Source organism: Dasypus novemcinctus, chromosome 21, assembly GCF_030445035.2.
Source record: "Dasypus novemcinctus isolate mDasNov1 chromosome 21, mDasNov1.1.hap2, whole genome shotgun sequence".
Taxonomy (NCBI): Eukaryota; Metazoa; Chordata; class Mammalia; order Cingulata; family Dasypodidae; genus Dasypus; species Dasypus novemcinctus.
This window is the reverse complement of record NC_080693.1, coordinates 6,233,453-6,244,176: the sequence shown is the minus strand read 5'-3', so window position 1 is coordinate 6,244,176 and position 10,724 is coordinate 6,233,453.

Below are 10,724 nucleotides of genomic sequence, written 5' to 3'. Positions count from 1 at the left end.
TGTGAATAAGTATCTTGTAAAATGCACCTGCTAACCTGTGTTATGTGACCCCTGTGAATATCTAATACGTGAGTGTCATGTTTAGGAAATGCCTAGGGCACATACATATATATAGGCAGTGGAAATTCCTTCATTGTCACTAGTGACCCATACCTGTGATTAGGTAATATTCAGTAGTTCAGAATAGTAGTATAGGGATTACATGCCTCACTCCAAATCTTGTCTCTACAACGTAGGAATTTGAAATCTTGGGTCATTAATTTACGCCCCTCGGAACCTGGCTGTAAGGGATAGGGAGAGTTTACATAATTCCAGGAATGATTCTAGTGAGATGTTTACAGGTTATTGTATGCAATATGTGCTCTGGTGATGTGACGGTGTTTCAGAAAAGTTTCAATGACAGTTGTCCTGTGTATGTTGGACGCTTCACTTAGGGAAACACACAGCAATGCCCCAACACACACCTTCTCAATCCCTCCAATAGGCTCGCTCATACACACTCCATGACTGCCATAGACACAAATCCATACAAGTGAAGTGAATACATCTACTGGGAGAACAATAGAGCATGACCATATTCCTTATCAGGAGGAATTAATGTTTAATGTGTAACCATACCTCAGAAAATCCCACCAGTAACTGGAACCACCTTGGCTTTCCAGGCAAACCTAGGATCTAATTCAAAATTACCTCAATTCAGTAATTCTAGATACATACCAGCAGTTTGACTTTCTCCTGGGGCCACCTGCAATTAGAGAAAACCTTATGAGGATCAGATCATGTTTTGGCTGTTTGCAAAGGATTTTTGCTTGATTTGCAGCATTAGAAATTCAGGTGTGAAATAGGGGTCAAGCAAACCTGATGAGCAGGTGTAGCAGACACACCAAGAAAGGCATGAGCTTTTCCTGGACGCACATTTGTTAAATTCAATTTGTGTGGCGATTACAAATTCTTAATCCAAGGAGAACAAAATTGTAGCTGAGCAAAAGCCTACTTTGTCAACTTCTGCTCCCCTTTGTGGTTGATCTCTTCAATGTTGGATCAGTTAGAAGAGGCCCCACGTGATGCTTCCCACCCCAAGGAAATGGAATATTTCATCGAATATGTTCATGATCAGGTATCCTCATCTGAAATCATTTCCAATGGAAGAGGCCAAAAAATCAACTTTAGATCAATGACTAGTAAGCTCACCTTGGCTTTAAATGGGACCTCTTCATCCTCTTGATCACTTGGAAGTGCCCCCATCAGTTGTTCCTGGTCTTCTAGGGTGACACAGAGTAACTCATCACATTGGTGTGTTTCTCATAAATTTCAAAGTAAATTTATAGTCTTGGACAAGATTCTTAACTGTGTAGAGGAGGTAGTTTATCAAGCATGCTGAGAACTGCTGTGGGACCATCGTCCATCATGAAGGAAGGATGCAAAGAGAGCAGCCAGAAAGAAACAAAAATATATATCCCTAGCTCTGAAGCAAATATCAGCCTAAACCTTCTGACCATACCCAGTGTACAAATGGCACTGAAAAACATGCTATGATTCAATGCCTGAGTCCCATCATCCCTCCTCTTTGTAGTATATCTCAACATAAGTGCCAGTATCTTCTGGACAACTCCAAATGAATTCAATCTCCATGCCACATATATAGACACGGCATTTACCATTTGTTCTACAGAAATTTGTCACTTGATTAGAAGCAAAGTTTTCTGGTGGTCTGGATTCCATTCCATGTAATGCATTCTCTTGCATTTATTCACTAACCCATTGGGATAAAGATAACATATCACAGAAGATTGGGAGTACTAAAATCTTACCATTTAAATAGTAACACTTATTAATCAGATGGTTTTACTTCCAGTCTTTCTTTTCCACACCAAGTGTGGGTAGCCATTGAAATATTGAATGATATTGAAATATCACTGGCCATCAAATATGGGATAGCCATTATGTAGGGACATATAGATTGAGTGTCAACACCCACAAATGCAACTCTTTAGGAATGTTTCCACAAGGGGTTTGGACACCAGGTTAAGAACCAAGATGTATCTGCATTCTTATTTTTCAAAGACCATCTCGTGGGACTCGTGATTTGAGTGCCTATCGTGTCCTTTGGGATGATGCTGTCATATGTACTAAATTGTCCTCCCGATGCCTGTCTGCTTTGGGTAAGCTCCTGAGCTGTGACCTCAATCCAGTTATCATGGATCATGCCATCCTATGTGATGCCTCATGACTCTCAGAATTTGGAGCTGCTCATTAGCATGTATGCTTACTGTGTCCTTTGAGCACTAATAACTATATCAAAGTCTGTGGTGGTCAGCACAGGTAGTTGGCCTAGGTCATGTGAACACTGAGGCTACTTTATAATGATGGGCAGTTTTGGTCTCTTTGTGGGCTCATGTAATTCTGGGGTATGCATCTATACAGATGCTGTAACTCCCTTGTATGGTTTCTGGTAAGCACATGGCTGAGTGGCAAGGTCAGGTCTGTAACTCAAGGTATGATGACATGTGACTAGGTTCCCATTTAGGACCTTCCCTTTAGCAGTGCCAGAGCTTGGGATGTTCACCTTTGCCCTCAGTTTTCCATCTGTGTTGTGGTCATAGAAAGCAAACCCCAGATCCAGCTTTGGTGAGTGTGGAACAAGTTCATGTACATAGAACATGCAGTGGTGATGGGGTATACTTGAGAAAACTGTCCCTGTTGTCCCTGGTAATTGTCCAGTCTAAATGGGATATAACATCTGGGAAACTGCTCATGGTTGCCCCCATATATGCACACACACAAAGTCAAAATTACACCACAGAAACTCACACTAGACTCCCCAAACCCCCATGCATGCAAAGCCTGCACAACCTAAAGAGACCACAGACCAAACCACAGACTGTAGTAACAAGGGCAGATTCCCTTCACAGAAACCATTTCCTCATCACCATGATGCTTTGTCCAGGATGTCCCCAGCTGAAAGTTTTCTGGAAGTTCCTTATTTCACCTCTATTTTACCCTCAGAAGTGGGATTAGCACAGAATACCTACCGTTTTCACTTTCTCTGGAGTTCCCCTGCAATTGCAAAAAAGAAAACACTATGAGGATCCTAGGATGTTGAGTAGCATCTTCTCAGGTATTGGTGATTTTATGAAAACTGATGGGAAGCATTTGTAAAGTCAAAGGCCCCATAAATAAACATGGAAAATACATTAGGAATGGCTCAATTGTTGCCTGATGGATATGACTTTCCAGACCACTTTGATGGGAGTTACAAAAGTTTGAATCCAAGCAGAATACTGGTGTCGAGGCAAAAGCCCACTACCGTATGCTATAGAACCTGGTGCTTCAATTTCTAATGCCTTCTTTATCAGGGCACTTTTGGAAAGAGAAGCCTTCCAAATATCCTTTCCCCTGACCAGTGGGTGATATCTATAATTCACACCATCATATATTATGATATTTACTCAATTGAAAAGGACAAATAGGAGAAAGGAGTATTTCTATCTTAGACCAAAACAGATGACCTTACCTCAACATTAGGTGGAACCACTTCATCCTCCCTGTCACGAAGAGGGTCCTCCACCAGGTCTTCCAGGGGAGCTAGGGGGACACAGAGTAACAGTCAGTACAGCGGGGTGTGGCTGATACTATTCAGGGATCTTTGCTTGACCCAGACAGGGGCTTACAATGTGCAGGTCTGGGTGGTCAGGAAACATGGACTGTGGAGTTACCCAGACACACTTCATGGAAGAAGGAGACCAAAGAGAGGAAGCATGGGCATCAGAAATAGGATTCTTGGTTTTGTAGCTAAAGAGAGCCTAAATCAAAGTGAAATAGCTCACGAACAAGTGGTACTAAAATGTACAATATGATACAGTGATATGGTTCCAACTCTTATGCGACCCATTCTGAAATCCAGCAAAATTGCCAGAATCTCATTGACATCATGAGATACTGCTTCATACTCACAGATCTTTGTTGACTTTGAGTTTCTCATTTGTTCTACAGGATTTTTAAAAATTTTCAACAAGTTAACATCTACATAACATGTAATTTGCCAGTTTACCCATTTTTATCTATACAATTAATTTACTACCATCAATTAATTACATGTCCAGTGTTGTGTTACCATCCCATCAAACATTCAATTCCAAATTTTCTCATTACCTGAAAGAGAAACTCTGTAGCCATTAACCAATGAGACTAATCTATCTCCTTAGCCCTGGTAATAAAGTCTAATCTCCTTTTCTTTCTCTGAATTTTCTTTTTCTTATATTTCAAAGAAGTACATCGAAACAGTATCTTTCTTTCATATCTTCCTTATTTCCTCAGTATAATGTTTTAAAGTATCATGCATATAGTAGGGTGCATCAGAACTTCTTTACTTTGTGTGGCCCATCCCATTCTATGGATATGCTTTTGTTTTTTTTTACTGATTCCCATATTGACGGACACTTGGGTGGTTTGAAACTTTTGGCCATTCTGAATGATGCGGCAACAAACACTGAGTTTTCACATACCTATTTGTGTCCCCTCTTTTAAGTTAAATTCTTTTCATATATAGACCTAGTTGTTAGATTGCTGGTCCCATGGTAATCCTGTGTTTATCTCAATGAGGGATTGCCAAACTATTTCCCAATGTGGCTGATCCATTTTACATTCCTTCCACCAATGTATGGGCCTTCCAGTTGATTCACAGCCTCCCTTGTATTTGTTATTTTTCATTTTATTTCCTCTTAAAAACATTAGCTACCCTACTGGATATAAGGGGCACCTCATTGTGGTTTTGATTGGCATTTCGTTGAGGATTAATTATATTGAGTATCATTTCTTGTGCTTATTATCAATTTGCATATATCCTTTCAAGATACATCTACTCAAGACTCAGCTAGTTTCCAACCCAGAAACTAAGTAAAAACCAAGTTTACCTGCTTTGCTTAACAACAGCTACATTATTCACGTATCATCTCCCTTTTTTAAATGAATCTGACAAAGATGGCAAAGATCCTATTGTTGACAGCCTAAGTGTAATGACTGTTCTTCTGAATGAATGAGTTTCCTGACTGTTAACAGAGACCCAGTCAAGTGAGATGAACGGCAATTACAAATGATAGTGGTCTTATCTATTGTGAAGTCCTTTGTCCCAAAATGCATAAAAACATCACTTTGGATTATGTTTTACCTTAATTATAAGTGTCTCAATTGATATATTTGCCAAGGCATGGAATGAACCATAACTTAACCTTGAATAGAGTTCTGAGTGAAGAAGAATTAGGAGACCTTTATAGTGACCCCAATGTTGGCAGCACCTAAATGGGAATATATTTCTTTGCTGTGCTGTATGTGTGTTTGTGTGGGGTGGAGTGGAGAAAGGCGGGATGGAGAAAGGATTGGGAGAGGAGTGTTTAGGAGAGGTATAATAAGACACTGACCAATATTTTACCAGGAAGCGCTCCTGTGCAGTGCCTACACGATGACTGAAACAGTGATTAAGGCATCTAGGAAATGGGTAATTTTCAAATGACACTTGAAGCAAATGACAAAATAATTTTATGTGTAAGACACTAAGTGTTTATCATAAAGTTCCAATTCTTTGAGTAATTCTCAAAGAAAGAAAAATGAAAAGGTATCAGAAAAAAATGTAAATACCAAAGCATTTGCAACAAAGTTTTCAGGAACTCAAAAGGGGAAAAGAAATAAAATTAAACCTCCCCAGAAACATGAAACATTTCCCTAGCCAGAGAGCACATTGATGTAGAAAAAGGCATGTAATACCATTCCCAAGCTCCCTTATCCAATCAGCCGGTGTCCCTGTAAAATGAGAAGGGACACAGAAAGAAACAGTAAAGGGAGAAGGCTATATGAATGTGGAGGCAGAGGCTGGACTCATGCAGCTACATGCCATGGATCACCAAAGATTGCCACCCTCCACCAAAAGAGAGGGAAAGCCAAAGGAGAACTCTTCCCCTAGGGCCTCCAGAGGGAGCATGGTGCTGTGACACATTGATTCCAGACTTCTGCACTCCAGAGCTGTAGAAGAACACATTTCTAGGTCTTATTCTTTCCTTTTGCTATTATGTGGCCAAGATTTTGGTACTTTGTACGGCAGCCCTGGAAAATGAATATAGTACCCTTCACGATATGGAAGGCTCCATACAAATGACCACCACTGCTGATTCACAGCCAGTTTCTTTCAACTAATAATTGACACATGCAAGGACGTGAGTGTTCTGCACACCTCAGGACGATCTCAAGGACTGCCATAGAAAACAATGCTTCAAGCAGGGGTGCTGCTGTGGGCTCTAGAGACATCTGGACACTTGAGGCCTTTCAGCCAAACTCAGGAAATTGGCACCACATGGGTGGGCCTTACCTTAGAATATATGATAGCCAGTCTCCCTGGTGTATCAGAGTTAGGCTCATTTCCTACACACGGTTTTTCTGCCCATGTATTTGAACCTATACTTATCACTATATCCATTTTTAGATGTATGTCCCAGAGACTTAAATCTGCAGTGTGTTCATATGCCAGTGGAGCCCTGAATCTCAGCAGAGTTGCAGCCAACACCTACTCTCCAGTTCCTCAGATTCACCCAGGATAAGTAACAAAAGAAGGATGATGGACAACGCCCATCCCAAAAGACAGAGAGTACCTAGCACTGCAAGCAACAGTGTTTCCTCCATCTGCCCCATAGGACCTAATACCCATCTTAATCAGAAGTAGCGTGGGCATAAGCATTCCAAAATCCTCAAGATTGAGGAATGAACACCCATAAGAGGAAAATGTAAATATGGACCAAAGTAGACTGATTATTACTCTAGGACTAGAAGTCCTTTCCACATTGATGGAAAGACAGTGATCACCGCGGTTTCTGTGGGGAAGCACAGGGAAGAAAAGGTGTAACATGGGGCATTTTTGGCATATTGGAATTGTTCCACATGGCATTGCAATGACAGATACAGGCCAGTACACATTTTGTCAAAACCTGTAAAATTGTGCAGGGCATAGTGTAAACTGTAATGCCAACTATAGACCGTGGTTAGTAACAATGCTTCCGTATTTGTTCATCAATTGTCAAAATATATCACAATAATGAAATATGTTGTTAAATGTGTAAAATGTGAGCAGATGAGGTGGGGTATATGGGAATCCCTATATTTACAAATAACTTTCATGTGATCTAAAACTTCTTTAAAAATGAAGAACATGTGAGTACTATAGGTAAAGCCCTTAGAAAGGTTGTGGTACAGTGTCACTTTCACATGAATGTTCAATTAGTAAATCTGAAAGGATGTGCAAAAATTTAACAGTTGGTACTTAATGACAGAACCTAGAGGAGTACAGAAAATGGAGGGAAAGTCAATCAAATTTCAATATACAGTTTTTCATATACTTTTATTTGTCTACAAGTACATTACTTTTTGTTGTTATCTCTTTTTTTATTCATTTTTTTAAAAATATTACATTAAAAAAATATGAAGTCCCATTCAACCCCACCGCCCCCACCCCCCACTCCCCCCACAGCAACACTGTCTCCCATCATCATGACACATCCATTGCATTTGGCAAGTACATCTCTGGGCATCGTTGCACCTCATGGTCAACGGTCCACATCACAGCCCATACTCTTCCACGTTCCATCCAGTGGGCCCTGGGGGGATCTACAATGTCCCGTAATTGTCCGTGAAGCACCACCCAGGACAACTCCAAGTCCCGAAAACGCCTCCACATCTCATCTCTTCCTCCCATTCCCCGTACCCAGCAGCCACCATGGCCACTTTTCCCACACCAATGCCACATTTTCTCTGTGGACATTGGATTGGTTGTGTCCATTGCACTTCTATGTCAAGAGCGGGCTTAGATTCCACATGGATACTGGATGCCATCCTCCTGCTTTCAGTTGTAGGCACTCTAGGCTCCATGGTGTGGTGGTTGACATTCTTCAACTCCATGTTAGCTGAGTGGGGTAAGTCCAATAAATCAGAGTGTAGGAGTTGACGTCTGTTGAGGTTCAGGGCGTGGCTATCATATTGTCAGTCCAGAGATTCAAATCCCCTAGATATATCTTAAACCCCAGCACCAACTACAATTCCAGTAAAGTAGCATGAAAGTCTTGTGAAATTGTTGTTATCTTATGCAAAAAACCTACTCTCTGAAATTCTTGAATACAACAATGATTTCCCTTTTTTTTGGGTACATATTTGGAAATCCAGGGAGGGCAGAGTGCTGAGTTCTGTTTGTTATCTTTGCTGTCTGGGGCCTCAATGGGAAGTCTCACTGGCTGCACACAACTCGGAAACATGTGGGTAAACTTCACCCATGTCTGTGTTCAGAAGCAATGCTTTGATGTGAAGCCTCTGTGCGACCTCTCCATGTATCTATTAAGGCAACACCCCACTTCCCAATACCAAATCTAGTTAGTTTCCTAGTGTTTCCATAATAAATTGCCTCAAATTGGGTGGGTTGAGAACAGAAACTTATTCCCTCACAGATCTAGGGACAAAAACTCCAAAATCATCGTGTCCATAGCACCACTCTCTGTCTCTCTGAGGAGCCTAGCCAGGAGTCACTCCTTGACTCTTGTGGCTTCAGGTGGCTCCAGGTGCCCTGGCTTATGGCAGCACAACTCCAGTCTCTTCTTCCATCTTCACATGGCCTCCTTCTCCCAGTGTTGGTCCATCTTCACACAGCTTTCTCCTGTCTCTTACCTTCTTATAAGTGCTCTCTAGTCATAGAATATTAACACCCACCCTTAATTCAATAGACCTCATCTTAATCACATCTACAAATACATTATTTCCAAATGAGTCCACCACACACAGTTACCAAGGATTTCTGAATGTAATTTGTGGGACACAATAAAACACCTGAATTTTTGTCACGGGAGTTACATGACAATATGCCTTTGTCAAAATGCACAGAGGGGTAGATAGGAAGCATGACTCTCCAGAACAATGTACTGGTGCTGTCCCTTTAATTGTACACACATCCATAATAATGAGAGGGGTCAACAGGGGAAACAGTGCTGGGTCTGCACTGGAAGGATGGCAGGGAAACATGTAGGAACTTTTTGTACTCTCTGCACAATTTTTATGTGAACCTAAAATTCCTCTAACAATTTATATCATTTTTATAACAATCTCACAGCACTTTTTTGAAGTCAACTCTTTCAGCTAAAGTTCATAAATAGATTAATGACCAAACATTACCTTGAAATGCTGTGTACCAGTAAACCCAAACCGACTTTTGTCAGTGCATCTTTCACTATGTGGTTGTGGTGCTATCTACTAACACGATTAATAAAGTTGTCAAACATGAATTTTAAAAAAAGATGGTGTCTTAGCCTTTGTGTAGGTTTTTCCTCAGTAGGGGACACTAAATAAACCACAGGCAACATTACTGAGGCAATACAATGATTGCAATTCCACTGTACCTTCCAAAGAAGAAGAGTTGCTTGGGGACATTTGACGGCCCTTCCTCTTCCTTGGCCACATGGTGATTTTGCGACGTCTGACAGACTGGGAATGGCGGGCAGTAGACTTTTTGGATTGAGTAGCACATTTTCTTTTTTTATACTTGAGACATGAACCTGGGAAATGCATGCACAATAGAAATATCAGTTGACATGTTATTGACAGTTGAGCATAGGAAATCTTTAATGAATGATTTAGAGTTCAAACTATCACCCTCTCATTAAGGAGCTTCCCAGAAGACCCCATTGGGTCTAATTTTGGTTTCAAAAGATGTAGTTTTGTGTTGTTCACTTTAGACACTCAATAGACAGATGCAGGATGCCTTTTTGTAGATGGGACAGCATAGGAAAGCAGCAAAGCACAGTGGCCAAAGTATGTGTGCTAGTATCAACTGGGTTCAAATACCATTTAGAGGCCACCCAAGCCAGGTTATAGCTTGTAAATTTTCTGGGTTCAGTTTTCAGCACTGTCATTTGAAAACTTTAATAAGATCTACTTAATTGTGCATATTATGAAACTGAAAGAATGAGTAAGTGCAAGCAAAGCCTTAAGAAAAGTGCCCAATACGTCATAAAAGACTTAGAAGAGCTCAATTGTTAAAAGTTGGGAGGAATAAGCAAGTATTCTACTAGTGCTTTCCTCCAGAGAGGGTGGCTTGTCCTGAGCCTTGATGGCTCAGGACAGGGGAGGCGTGACACTGACTTTCAGCCCTACATGGGTGTGATGCTTTAGAGCTCCTGGAGAATATGCACACTGTCCTGTCAACCCCAAATGAGTCCTTTGTGTTCACAACATTGGTGAGTGAAGGATTTGGGTCAGGAAATGTAAGCACTACTCCAACTTGGCAAATTCCAGGGGTTCCAAGTTCCCTCCCAGGAGCCGTGGACAAAGGCCAGCCAAGTACTTGATTCCAGGGAAGAGAATGGCTCAAATCCTCACCCTACTGTCTGCCTAAAAGTTAATTCTCTGATGCAGAATATGACTCAGGTTCCCCCAAATGGAGTTCCTCTGAAGGACCAGGGACTCTTGTGGACATCCTACCCCAAACTATTCACACTGTCAGCTGCCTTGTGCAAGACTTCCTGGGGGTCAGCTAACCACTCCTGATGACCAGTCACCAGCTTGGCTACCATGGTGGCTCAGAACCCAGGATTTTCACAAATAACTGCCCAGGGCAGCTCTGCAAAGCACTAGCTCCCTTCAACCAGTGAAGCCTGAATAAGCAGTGAGGAAGGAGAGAGTCCCATCCCTAGACATAGCTTAGA